The sequence below is a fragment of the Chiloscyllium plagiosum genome, chromosome 17 (genome assembly GCF_004010195.1).
Source record: "Chiloscyllium plagiosum isolate BGI_BamShark_2017 chromosome 17, ASM401019v2, whole genome shotgun sequence".
NCBI lineage: Eukaryota > Metazoa > Chordata > Chondrichthyes > Orectolobiformes > Hemiscylliidae > Chiloscyllium > Chiloscyllium plagiosum.
In genome coordinates, this window is record NC_057726.1 from 52,930,769 (window position 1) to 52,944,613 (window position 13,845).

General features: G+C 43.0%; 1 protein-coding gene across 3 annotated transcripts in view; it reads left to right on the top strand.

Moving 5' to 3' along the window:
• nrn1la (neuritin 1-like a) overlaps positions 1-13,845 on the top strand; it is a 35,645-nt gene that overhangs the window by 18,405 nt on the left and 3,395 nt on the right. The window lies entirely within an intron of this gene.

The window sequence follows — 13,845 nt, forward strand, 5'->3', positions numbered from 1 at the left end:
TGGAGCAGCGCTTTGAAAGCTAGTGCTTCCAAATAAACCTGTTGGACTATAACCTGGTGTTGTGTGGTTTTAAATTTTGTCCACCCCAGTTCAACACCGGCACCTCCAAGTCATCTTTTAGAATGACCATGTTGGTTTCAGTTCTTTCAGATGTAAATTCCAGAACTTTTTTAAAAGTTCTCAAGCGAACTTTCACAATAGGTGCTGTGTCAGCTCAGATAATACATTGAAGGGGTGAAGTTAAAGTTTGTCTGTCTGTGCCCCAATGTTCAGACTGATTCTATTTCTAAAAAAGGGATTTACAAAGTCTTACATGTATTCATGCAGTTTTTGAGCAAAATAAAATGTAATTCTGCAAGTACAAATTCAACCCACAAACATATATGTGGGTGTGTGTGGGGAGGGTGGTGTGTGAGTGTCTGTGAGAGAGTGAGTGTCTATATGTGTATGTGTGTGAGTGTAAAGGGGTATACGTCTGTAAGATGATGCGTGTGGGAGTGTATGTGTGAAAGCTTATGTATGAGAGAGGGTCTGCATTGAGTGTGTGTGTGTGTGTGTGTGTGTGTGTGTGTGTGTGTGTGTGTGTGTGTGTGTGTGTGTGTGTGTTGCAATGCAGTCAGGTCATCTGTAGTGTGACATAAACCCAAGGTCCCAGTTGAGGCCAACCCCATGGGTACTGAAATTGGCTATCAGCCTCTGCTTGGCCACTTTGTGTTGTTGCCTGTCCCGAAGTCCACCTTGGAGGATGGTCACCCGAAGGTCCGAAGCCAAATGTGCTGGATCACTGAAGTGTTCCCCAACTGGGAGGGAACACTCCTGGCTTGTGATTGTTGTGCAGTGTCCACTCATCCATTGCCATAGCCTCTACTTGGTCTCACAAATATACCATGCTTCAGGGCATCTTTGCCTGCAACGTACGAGATAGACAATGTTGGCCAAGTTACATGAGTACGTGCCATGTCCATGGTGGGTGGTGTCCCTTTTGCAGTGCCTGCCGTGTCAGGGTTGTATAAAGTTGTCCTGAAAGCTGGGCAGTTTGCTGCGAACAATGATCTGTTTGAGGTTTGGTGTTTGTTTAAAGGCGAAAAGTGGAGGTGTGGGGAAGATCTTGGCGAGGTGCTCATCCTCATCGATAATGTGTTGCAGGCTGCGATGAATGTAGCATAGTTTTTCAGCTCCTGGGAAATACTGACAATGAAGGATACCCTGTTGGCTGCTACCCGTGTCTGTCTCCTGTGAAGGTCGTTACGGTTTCCTGCTGTGGCACGTCGGGACTGGCAGTCGATGAGTTGAGCATCGTACCCCATTGTCATGAGGGTATCCTTGAGTACTTCCAAGTTCCTCCTCACCTGAACAGATCCTATGTGTACGTGGGCTTGTCTATAGTAGCCAAGCCTGCTCTGGCACCACCATGGAAAACGTTATCACCACGGGGAAGTCGATTGTCAACTTATCAACTCCCACACCCTTTAACCAGAAAAGATTGAAGTTCTTAGCAGGGGTCTCAATTTCTGCCCCACCATCAAAATGGACCCTGTGGGTCTTGCAGCAGACACGGAGGAATTCATCAGATGAATGAGTCTCTGAGAATTCTCCCAATGAGCCCACCGAGAACTGGAACAGTCATCACAGGGATTGGTAGAGGGGCAACCAAAGAAGGAGTCAACTTGGACCCCACCAGAGGTCAAACCGTCAGGAAATATATAAATGCCAGATTCATCACCTGCACACACAAGGTAGAACAAAACATCACCCGATCACAACTGAATGCTATCCATGCTCTCAAATCCAATCGCAACATTGTCATCAAACTAGCAGATAAAGGAGGAGCCATTGTCATTCAGAGTAGAACAGCTTACTGCACGAAGTGTACCGACAACTGAATAACAAGGCAATTACCAGCCAATCTGACCAAAGAGCATACCCGTGAACTAAACATATTGATCAGGTCTTTGGATCCAGTCCTTCAGAGTTCCCTACGTGCCCTCTTCCCACATATTTCTCGTATAGGTAACTCCTACTGAATTCCGACAATACACAAAGCCAACACGGCAAGACATCCAATCATTTGAGGCATTGGGACCCTGTGTGAGAACCTCTCTGGCTATGTCAAAGGCATTTTGAAACCCATTGTACAGGGGACCCCCAGCTTCTGTCACGACACTACAGAAACTCAGCACCCATGGACCAGTCGAACTGGGAACATTCATCATCACAATGGACGTAACAGCACTTTACACCAGCATCCCCCACAATGATGGCATCATTGCAACAGCCTCAGTACTTGACACCAACAACTGCCAACCTCCGAGCACTGTCCTACAACTCATCCGCTTTATCCTTGACCACAACGTCTTCACCTCTGACACCAATTTTTCATCCAGACACACGAAACAGCCATGGGGACAAAATTTGCACCCCAATATACCAACATTTTCATGCACAGGTTCAAACAAGATGTCTTCTCTATGCAGGATGTCCAACCAACACTATACATCAAGTATATTGACAACATTTTCTTCCTTGGGACCCATGGCGAGGAGTCACTGAAACATCTATACAGTGATATCAACGGGTTTCATCCCACCATCAAACTCACTAAGGACTACGCTTAAGTATCTGTCTGATTCTTAGACATATGCATCTCCATCAAGGATGGGCACCTCAGCACCTCACTCTACTGCAAACCCACAGAAAACCTCACAATGCTACACTTCTCCAGCTTCCACGCGAGGCATATTAAAACAGCTATCCCCTACGGATAAGCCCTATGCATACACAGGATCTGTTCAGATGAGGAGTAACGTGAGGAGACACTTGGAAGTATTCAAGGATGCCCTCATAACAACGGAGTACGATGCTCAACTTATCGACTGCTAGCTCAGACTTGCCACAGTGAGAAACCATAATGATCTCCTCAGAGACAGACACGAGTTGCAACTGACAGGTACCCTTCATTGTCGAGTATTTCCCAGGAGCTGAAAAACTATGCCATGTTCTTCGTGACCTGCAACACATTATCAATGAGGATGAGCACTTCGTCAAGACCTTCCCCACAACTCCACTTCTTACCTTTAAACAACCACCAAAACTCAAACAGATCAGTGTTCGCAGCAAACTGCCTGGCTTTCAGGACAACACAATACAACCCTGACACGGCAGATGCTGCAAGATGTGTCAGAGTGTCAACACAGATATCACCATTACATGTGGGGTCACCGCCCACAATGTACATGGCAGGTACTCATGTGACTTGGCCAACGTTGTCTACCTCATACGCCAGAGGCAAGGATGTCCTGAAGTATGGTACATTGGCGAGACTGAGTAGAGGCTGCAACAATGGATGAATGGACACTGCACAACAATCAACAGTTGGAGAACACTTCAGCGGTCTGGGACATTTGGCTTCAGATCCTCGGGTGACCATCCTCAAGGCAGACTTCGGGGCAGGCAACAACACAAAGTTGCCACCAGCAGAGGTTGATAGCCAAGTTCAGTACCCATGGGGATGGCCTCAACTGGGACCTTGGGTTCCTGTCACACTACATGTGACCCCACTGCACTACACACTCTTGCCGCTAACACCCCCACCACTCCCACATGCACACACACATAAGTTTGTGCGGTGAATTTATACTTGCAGAATTTTGTTTTATTTTGTGCAAAAACTGCATGAATCCATGTAAGATTCTGTAAATCCCTTTTTTAGAATAGAATCAGTCTGAACATTGGGGCACAGACAAACAAACTTTAACCTCACCCCTTCAATATATTATCTGAGCTGACACGGCACCTATTGTGAAAGTTGATAGAGATTTTCAAAAGCAGGCTGGATAGAGTAGATGGGGAATAGCTGCTACCACTTGTGAAAGAAACAAGAAAAAGATGGTGTAGATTTAAAAGAAGCAAGTGTGATTTGAGAAAAAAACTTTTTCCCACAGCAAGTAGTTAAGGTATTGAATGCACTGTCTGGAAATTTGGTGGAGGCAGGTTCAAGAGGGCACTGGATAATTTTTTGGATGGTAATGGTGTTTAGAAATATGGGGAAAAGGTCAGAGATTGGCACTAGGTAACAGAACTAGTGCAGGCAATACGGGCTGCATGTCCTTCTTTGCTCAGCAACAATTCTGTGATTCTGTGATATACATCCACTAAAATCAGTGGAAACTTTAATGCACAGCCATTCAGCAATATCAGTTTTACATCCAGGCAGCAAGAAAAACATTTACTGCAGGCTGGCAGGTGGTTTTGAGGAAAGAGAAAGAAGGGAAATAATTAACATTAATTCCCTACCAAGAGTTTTCCTTGGTTGGTAATACTACAAATGTCTGTGTTGGTGCCTCATCAACACATCACTGAAAGCATTGTGAGATGTCTTATAAAGCATAGACTTTAGACTATGTCATTTCTCCAGATGTGTAAGTTCTGAATAAATCTTAAAAAATGTTAAGTTCTTGACTAAGTTTTCTCACTTTTCCAATGGGACAGCTTCTGATTTCCATTTGGTGCTTCTCTCATAGAAATAGAATGAGTCCATTTAGTTAATCGTACAAGTACTTAATTGTTAAGTTCCAAATTTCTAGCCTTTCTATCTAGCCCTTACTTTTGAAGTAAGTACTGTATCTTTTTCTGATTTAATCATTTCAAATTGAGGACGTTCTGGGGACAACGTTTTCCAACCACAAGCCTTTATGTAAAGACATTTTCCCTGAATTCACCTCTAACTGACTTAGTTCCAATGTTGAGTTGATGTTCCAGATTCTCCTAATGATGTTCCCTATTTATTCCACTATCTCCCATTAAACTCTCATTTCTAAGAAATATAATTCAAGCTGCTCTGTGTTTTTAAGCAAACAATGAAGGCAGAATGTTCCCAGACCCTTCTGGATTCCCAGCATTGGGACAGGTAGGAGCCCTTGAGACCATACTTGAGAGGGCGACTGGCTGAGCAAACTTCCCATGGTGTCCTTTTAATTGTGTGTTCTCCAGTCAGAGGGTTGGCAGGCTCAGCCTGTTGAGGCAGGTGGGAAAAGATGAGGAGTGTAACAACATGGAGACACCACTGGATGTTTAATTCTAAATGAGAATCTCACAGAGTCTAAGAGAGGTATGACCTTCTAGCAGAAGTGTTTGGTTTGAGGGCACGGCCTTTTCTCACCCCTTTTCCATGGTGGAATGGAACCTCCAGCATCGCTGGGTCTCCTTCCTGGTGCAGGGAGGCTGCCTTCGTGGAATCGGACACAACCTGGGTCCTAACTGGGGCTGGAAGTTTGTAAATTGCCTGCCTGCTTATATGTAGTGGCCCACCAATTCACTTCCCAGGCCAGTGGAGAAACCTCTCCAGTGGTGAGGTTGCATCAGGGAACCAACCTGACTTGGATCTACTGCCATCCACCACCTCAAAGCCTGTCACCACAGGACTAGGAAAATTCAACATTATGTGCACCACCATTTTGGCACAACATTTATGGACCTTGTCAATATGAACAGAGTCTCTTTTGCAGAAAAGCGTGGTAAACACTTTGATACAGTGTGGGCAGAGCCCACACACAAATGCCCTTAAATTTGGCGAGTCTACTATTGTTGCAGGCAGTGCGTTCCACGTCCCTAATACTCTCTGAGTAAAGAAACTACCTCTGACATCTGTCCTTTATCTATCATCCCTCAATTTAAAGCTATGCCTCCTCATGCTAGCCATCACCATCTGAGGAAAAAGGCTCTCACTGTCCACCCTATCTAACCCTCTGATTATCTTATCTATCTCAATTAAATCACCTCTCAATTTTCTTCTCTCCAACAAAAACAGCCTCAATTCCCTCAGCCTTTCCTCATAAGACATTCCCTCCATACCAGGCAACAACCTAATAAGTCTCCTCTGAACTCTTTCCAAAGCTTCCACTCCTTCCTATAACATGGTGATCAGAACTGCATGCAATGCTCCAAGTATGGCTGCATCAGAGTTTTGTACATCTGCAGCATGACCTCATGGTTCCGAAATTTGATCCCTCTACTAATAAAAGCTAACACACCGTATGACTTCTTAACAGCTCTATCAATCTGGGTGGTAACTTTCAGGGATCTATGTACACGGACACCGGGCTCGCTCTGCTCACCTATACTACCAAGAATTTTACCATTAGCCTTGTATTCTGCATTCCTGTTGCTCGGTCCAAAGTGAATCACCTCACACTTTTCCACATTAAACTCCATTTGCCATCTCTCAACACATTCTGCAGCTTATCTATGTCCCTCTGTAACCTACAACATTCTTCTGCACTATCCACAACTCTACTGACCTTAATGTCATCCGCAAATTTACGAACCCATCCTTCTATGCCCTCATCCAGGTCATTTATAAAAATGACAAACAGCAGTGGCCCAAAACAGATCCTTGCAGTATACCACTAGTAACTGAACTCCAGGATAAACATTTCCACCAACCACCACCCTCTGTCTTCCTTCAGCTAGCCAATTTCTGATCCAAAGCGCTAAATCACCTTCAATCCCATGCCTCCATATTTTGTACAATAGCCTATCATGGGGAACCTTATCAAACACCCTTTATATAAACCATATATATATATAACTTTAGTGATGTATATTCAGATTAATTTGTACTCTTATGTTTTCTACTGTTGTTGTTCCACATTAAATGGCATGCATGGAAATACCCTAGGAAGGGACAGATTGTCAAAGCACTTTATATTAGGGGTTAATTAAATGCCACACTGGAGGGTAAAGATGTGCCACCCTGAAGGACAATACTGCATGACATGAAGAATATTCATGTATCACACTGGAGGTTATTGATGTGAAAGACTGGAGGATAAGTCAGTTGTTTACTCCAATGATCAAAGAAAGCAGGATGAATGGAAGAGCATTATTTAAATGGGGAAAGACTGCAGAAAGCCACAGCACAGAGGAATTTGCGGTTCCTGGGAGAATAGGAGGAGACTTTATTGAAAATATAAGCTTAATGGGCTTTACAGATTAAATACAGAGAGGTTGTTTCTCTTTTGGGAGAGTCTAACACCGGGGCATGACTTCATAATTGAACACAGAGATGAAGAGTATTGTTTTTTTTGCCAGAGGGTTGTGAAGCAGTGGAATTCGAAACTGTAGAACCGCTGAGGCTGAATTATGAAATTTATTCAGGGCCAAAACAGACAATTTTTAATCAGTAAGGGAATCTAGGGATTTGGAAAAAGTAGCAAAGTTGAGGATTATCAAATCAGCCATAATCTCATTGAATAGTGGAGTAGATATGATGGGTTGAACAGCCTACTATTGCTCCTGCTTCTTAGGGTCTCATTGAGGTATGACAGTAGAGGATATTGAGGTATGACAGTAGAGAATATTGAGGTATGACAGTAGATATGACAGTAGAGAATATTGAGGTATGACAGTAGAGGATATTGAGCGGTGTCGCAGTAGAGGATATTAAGGCATAACGGGATTGTGGTGTGACACGATAACCGAAATGTTTCAGAATTAAAAGATTCACAAAGACATCAAGATGTTGACACAGAAGACAAATCAGTATGGGTTAGGCTGGCTGCATATGTAAATATTTCTGTGACTGAAACCACTTGACAGTAACAGCAGCCATTATCAATGTAATTCCAGGGTCCACTCTCATGCTAATTTGCTCATTAAGGCTAGATATTGTCTTAATTTTTTTAAAATGGATTGTCTTCTGCAGCCAGTTTCACATGATCAATCATTTGTTTGTTTGAACATGCTGAGCCACAAACCCACAAAAGCAGGAGGTTTTCAAAAAAAATTCTTTACACAATTAAACGTTTAACCAGATGTGTGATTTAAATACATTATGGGATTATCAAATTATATTGATTTGATATCATCCTTAACTGAAATAGAAATTGTGGCATTTTACTGTCAGTTACCTGACTCACATGGTGACCAGGCTTCCCTATGCAAAGAGTTATTTAAAATTTGAGCAGTGCTTTAATAGGGAATTGTAAGCTACAATGACATGACATTGGCTATTGGACTAGTTGCAAATGCTAATTGCTCCTCATGTAACATCACAGGGCAAAATCTAGGACCCTAAACTGACGTTTGCTGTGACTGAGCTACTTTTCTGAGATGTAAATGTGCAGGCAATGAGTTTACAGGTTGTTAGCTGTAGATAAGGCAGATCAATAAAACTGCGGTATTCTTAACCTAACTTTAATGCTCATCCAGTGGCTCCCTCACCAGTGACTGAACTCTTCCCCTTGCCAGTGAATGAATCCAATCCCCCTGAAGTGTCACTCACTATTACCCTCCTTCATTATTCCTGAGCATTGTTCCTCAGCTGCCAGGAATCAAAGAAATGGCCCTTAGAACAGGTCTAATGCTGATTTCACCTTCTGTCCAATTGATGTCAATGGAAAGTTACAATGGGCCTAGTAAAAAACTGATTTTCTAACCAATCCTGTGAGTTTTCTGACAACTGGTCCGTTGGTTACCCTGCTTCTCAGATCCAATTTAGTATTTTGCTTCTTCATCAATGGTCACAAGCACAGGGAGTTGGTAAAGGTGGTCACTCAAACATTGGCACCAGCCCTTTTTGTCTGCATTCAACAATACCCATTAAAGTAGCTGAAAATGTGTTGCTGGAAAAGTGCAGCAGGTCAGGCAGCATCCAAGGAATAGGAGAATCGACGTTTCGGGCATAAGCCCTTCTTCATTAAAGTAGTTTGATAACAGCTGTGCCTCAGCTATTATGCTTACCCACAAATAAGACTTGAGTACAAAAATCACCAGTGCAGTACTAAGAGAAAGCTTCCTCTTAAGTCAGGGTAAGTTCTATCATTCATCACTCCTGCGCTCTCAGATCTATTTTGATGTCAAATCTGACAAGGCCACAATTTAAATTTTCAAGTTGCTACATGGTCTGTCCCCTCATTTTCTTAATAACTTTCTTCAGCCCTATCCTTTTCCTATATCTCCCTGTTCCTCCAATTTTGAATGCTTGAACATCTCTTAACATACCCACACTTCCAGCTGCCTGGGCCCGACAGATTGGAATGCCCTCTCTAAAATTCTCTGTTCTCTCTCTTCATTTTAGATGTTGCTTAAAGCCTACCATTTTGACCAAATGGGGTATCACTTTGTCTGGTCACATTGCTGTGAAACATCTTTTATAGCATTAAATATGTTATGTCAATGCAGGTTATTGTTGTAATAAGGATCCTATGAAATTGTTTTGAAAAAAGGAAAGGGAATTTTTCCAGAAAAAGATTACCCAGTCATTTATTTCATTGCTGTTGTGGGTCCAAACAATACACACAGTTTTACAGTATCTCTGACATTGCAACTGTGACTAAATTTGATACCACGTAATGATAGGTGTGAGATACCTTGGAATGTCATGAGGCTGTGAAAGATTCTACAGAAATGAAAGTCTTTCTTTCATGTACGTGAATGCTGCTTTCATCATTTTACCTCAGTGTCCCACCCTCTGGGGTAAAAGAGCAGGGAGCTCCCACAGTGATATCCCACAGTCATCCACAGCTGCTGTTTCTGCATCGACCACTGTGACTCAGCAGAGGCCATCCATGTGCATCCGAAGTTAGTTCTCATTATTATTGATGTTGTCATAGGTCTGTTACCATCTTCCCTCACTCCCGTGGCTGCGGTTGGAGTCAAATTGACAGCTCTGCTTTCTAGCTACTGATAACAGAAAAGCTTTCTTTATCCCCTTCCTCTCATTCCACCTTCACTCTCCAATTGCAGTGTTCTTTATATATATATCTCTGTCACCTCAATAACCTTATAATATTTCACAAGCAAATTACTGGGGCAGTTCGGTCAACAGGGAACTGGTAACAGCTGCTGTTCTTGCATCTATTTTAATGTGCTTCAATAAAAAAATGAAAATTTGTTGAGATCCGAGCTTGCAAACTCCTCACGGCAACATCAAAAAGTTGCACTTGGATTGATAACTTCTGCAAGTCATTTCTGATGTCTAGTAAATTCATCAGGTCTAAAATTGGGCTCCGTAAAGCTACTGATTTCATTGTCACAAGAGGCCAGAAAGGATAAAAATGTAACCATGTGAGGGACCCTCACTCCTCATTAGTGCAATTTAAAAGCCTTTCCATTAAGGCACTTTTGATGTTCTTCTGACAATTTCTGACAATTACGGGGCGTCATATGTGTGTTGTGTTGCTGAAGCAACTCATACAACCATTTTGGTCAGTAGGGAGTGGTGCTCACCCTTTGCAAGGAGTAAAGTGGATTATTGTGGCCACTGAGCAGAAAGCTTTTTCTCAGTCATGTGTGCTACAGTTGTAGTTCATATTGGACTTCAGTACCACGAGGAGATGCAGCATGGACAGCAAAAAGGAAACGCTGCATCTGGAAGAAGAAGGAGGGAGGACTGTTAACAGAAAGCTGCATCTACCAAAGGTTCTCAGCACTTTTTCTATCACCACCTCAGGCAGGAGCAGTGACCAAGCCACCTTCTCTAACCGGATCTAAAGACAGGGATTCAGATTAGAATCGCCCTGTTAGTGGATATTAATGACATTGTTACCCTCAATTTGTACTCCTAAGGATATGTTGTTGATGACATTGTCAATGTCTCTCAGTTGATTGGGAATTGCTGCATCCGGGAGATCTTTGAGGTCCTTTATGTGAGGAATGAGGATTTCATTGTTTTCTCACTAACCAGAGAGAAGTAGGAAAAGCAGGCTTTGCTCAAGTAGTTGTATTTTCAGTGATGGCTGAGCCATCAGCTGCAGGCGTGTGGCTCTGTGGGTACTACATCTCATTGAGGAGATGTACTAGAATCACAAGGGTTACACTCCCCTGAACATGTAGTTGGTGTGTGACCATGCACGAGCATAAGTGTGGTGAATGTTTTTATCCAGTCCCACAATTTGAGCTATATTGGCAGTAAAATGTCACATTCTGGTTCAAGGACTACCCATTGTACATGGATCTCCTGACTTCCCCCTGCCACCTGACTATATGTGGCCAATGCACATACAGTCACAGCAAGTCAATATTCTTAAAAAGTAGTTCCCCTGCCCAGGCCACTTCTCAGTGCCCACCAATACTCACAGCAGCGTGTAATCAAATTCCACCAAGTTCTCAGGAAGAAAGTGATGGTGAGTGGGAAGTGGGAAGTTTGGGGGGTGTGGTGGTGGAAGCTGGGTGTGGTGGCGGGGAGCGTCGTGTCGGTGGAGATGGAAGAAGGTGGCATCCAGGACTTCCTCATTCTAAACATCTCATCAGATAGTGCTTCCCTTGAAAATATCTCATATCGTTATTGCTCTACAATTCCTCATCTTTCTATCCCTTTTTTAAAATCAACTATCACAATATCCTTGACCAAAATCTGAAAATAAAAGATGCCACAATCCATTCATTTTGTAACAGCTTTATCCCCCAGCATTTCCAATGACACATGTAAAACTCAACTATTCATTCCATTAATACGTGTTTTCTGCATGTTTTAGTACTCCCAATAGCTAAACCTTGCTGTGGAAGGCTGTTGACTTTCAGTCAGCAGGTAGCCTTGCAAGCCCATCCCAAGGAGCCTTGAGGGCTTGGGTTTGGACTTCACTACCTCAGTATAGGTGATAGTGGTCTTAGCTCACAAACAGGCAACAGCAGGGGCATTGCCTAAGTGGCAGTGGAGTAAGCATGAATGTGGTCACCTGGGGGGAGGTAGCAGACTTGTGCTCTGTGGAGCTACACTCTTCATTGCAGCAGCCCCTCAACAATCCACAATTTGTTGAAGCACGGATTGCTGGACCTTTGTAATCCTGTGAACCCCCATTGTATGTTGGTGTCCACAGTAATGCTGGCAGCAGTCAGGGCTTGCATGGCAACAAGCCCGGAGTTCATGATATCAGCTATAGCATCCACTCAGACTTTGAGTGGTTTTGCCCTGTGTTGAAATGGAAGATGAGACTTCAGCCACTAGCCACTGCATCATGTTTTGATCCTCAACTATCTTCATAGAGTTGGTCACCACTTCCACATTGGAAAAACTGGGCTCCAAACCTGCATGAAGCCACAAGCCAAAGCAGAACCATATTCCACCATGCTTCTTGACAGTGATAAGTGTCTCACTTTACATATTGGTGGGGTAGAATCTCTAGGGTATCAGAAAGCATAAGGACTATATTGAAAGATGAAATGAAACTGTGGGAATTAAGGGTGGAAATTGCAGATGGAATGGCAATACTTTTTCAATCCACAGAGATGTGATGACGGCAAATCATATTTACTCAACTTGATTGAGATTTTTATGATGGGATAACAGAGATGAAAGTAGTGTGGTTGATGTGATTTGCAAGGACCTCCAAATATCAATTAATAAAAAGCCACATAATGCACTAGTCAGAAAAGTTGAAGGTCATAAGATAAAGGGGGGTGCAGCATCACATCTTACCATACACCATTCCAGAATAACTTGCCACTCTGCAGATATTTGCCAAAAAAGACCAGCGTCCCTTGTGCTTATGTCATCTTTAAAAGTCTATTGTGCACTCAGACAAGTCCTCTCTGTCTGGAGTTGCCCTGCAGGGTCTTTGCCATAATGCTAATATGAGCAAAATTTTGCATTGCTAAAATGGTTACTGTGGAAAACGTGACCCATAGCATCATGCAACAACTGTTTTACCTGTGGATTCATACTCACTGATAATTGCATACTACATTCAGAAACTCTACGATTCTTTAAATGTTTGCTGCAATCCCTCACCCCTCTGTACATGTCCTATTGTTTTTGCTCTGCCAATGATTGTCATGCTTTTAACTGCCAAGGCCTAGCTTTGTGATTCTGCCCCTAACTTCTTTAACTTCCAGTAAACCTTTACAAAATGTATCTCTTTGACCAAGCTTTTGTCACCAGTCTTAATGTCTCCTTTTGTGACTTTTGGAGGCATTAGCTTTCGGAGCGCTGTTTCTTCATTGCGCAGTTGTGACCACTGCCTGATGAGGAAGCAGTGCTTCAGAAGCTAGTGCCTCCAAATAAACCTGCTGGACTATAACCTGGTACTATGTGATTTTAACCTGGTACTATGTAACCTGCTCCTCCAAAACAGCAGACAACCCTGACTTCAAATTCCCTTGAAGACAATGGGCAACCAATTGACAGGCAAACAATGGATGATTCAACTACCTTCTCTACAACTGGCAGGTGAAGGCGAACTCAAAGTGCAATTGTGTCCTTGAGTCACAGATCATGGAACACATCCTCCTGAGGGACAGGACGTACATGTATTTGGAAAGGCAAGGACTGATTACAGATAGTCAACATGGCTTTGTGCATGGGAAATCATGTCTCACAAACTTGATCGAGTTTTTTGAAGAAGTAATAAAGAGGATGGATGAGGGCAGAGTGGTAGATGTGATCTATATGGACTTCAGTAAGGCGTTCGACAAGGTTCCCTGTGGGAGACTGGTTAGCAAGGTTAGATCTTACAGAATACAAGGAGAACTAGCCATTTGGATACAGAACTGGTTCAAAGGTAGAAAACAGAGGGTGGTGGTGGAGGCCTGTGACCAGTGGAGTGCCACAAGGATTTGTGCTGGGTCCTCTACTTTTTATCATTTATATAAATGATTTGGATGTGAGCATAAGAGGTATAGTTAGTAAGTTTGCAGATGACACCAAAATTAGAGGTATAGCAAAGAAGGTTACCTCAGATTACAACAGGATCTTGACCAGATGGGCCAATGGACTGAGAAGTGGCAGATGGATATTAATTCAGATAAATGTGAGATGCTGCATTTTGGGAAAGCAAATCTTAGTAGGACTTATACTCTTAATCGTAAGGTCCTAGGGAGTGTTGCTGAACAAAGAGACCTTGGAGTGCA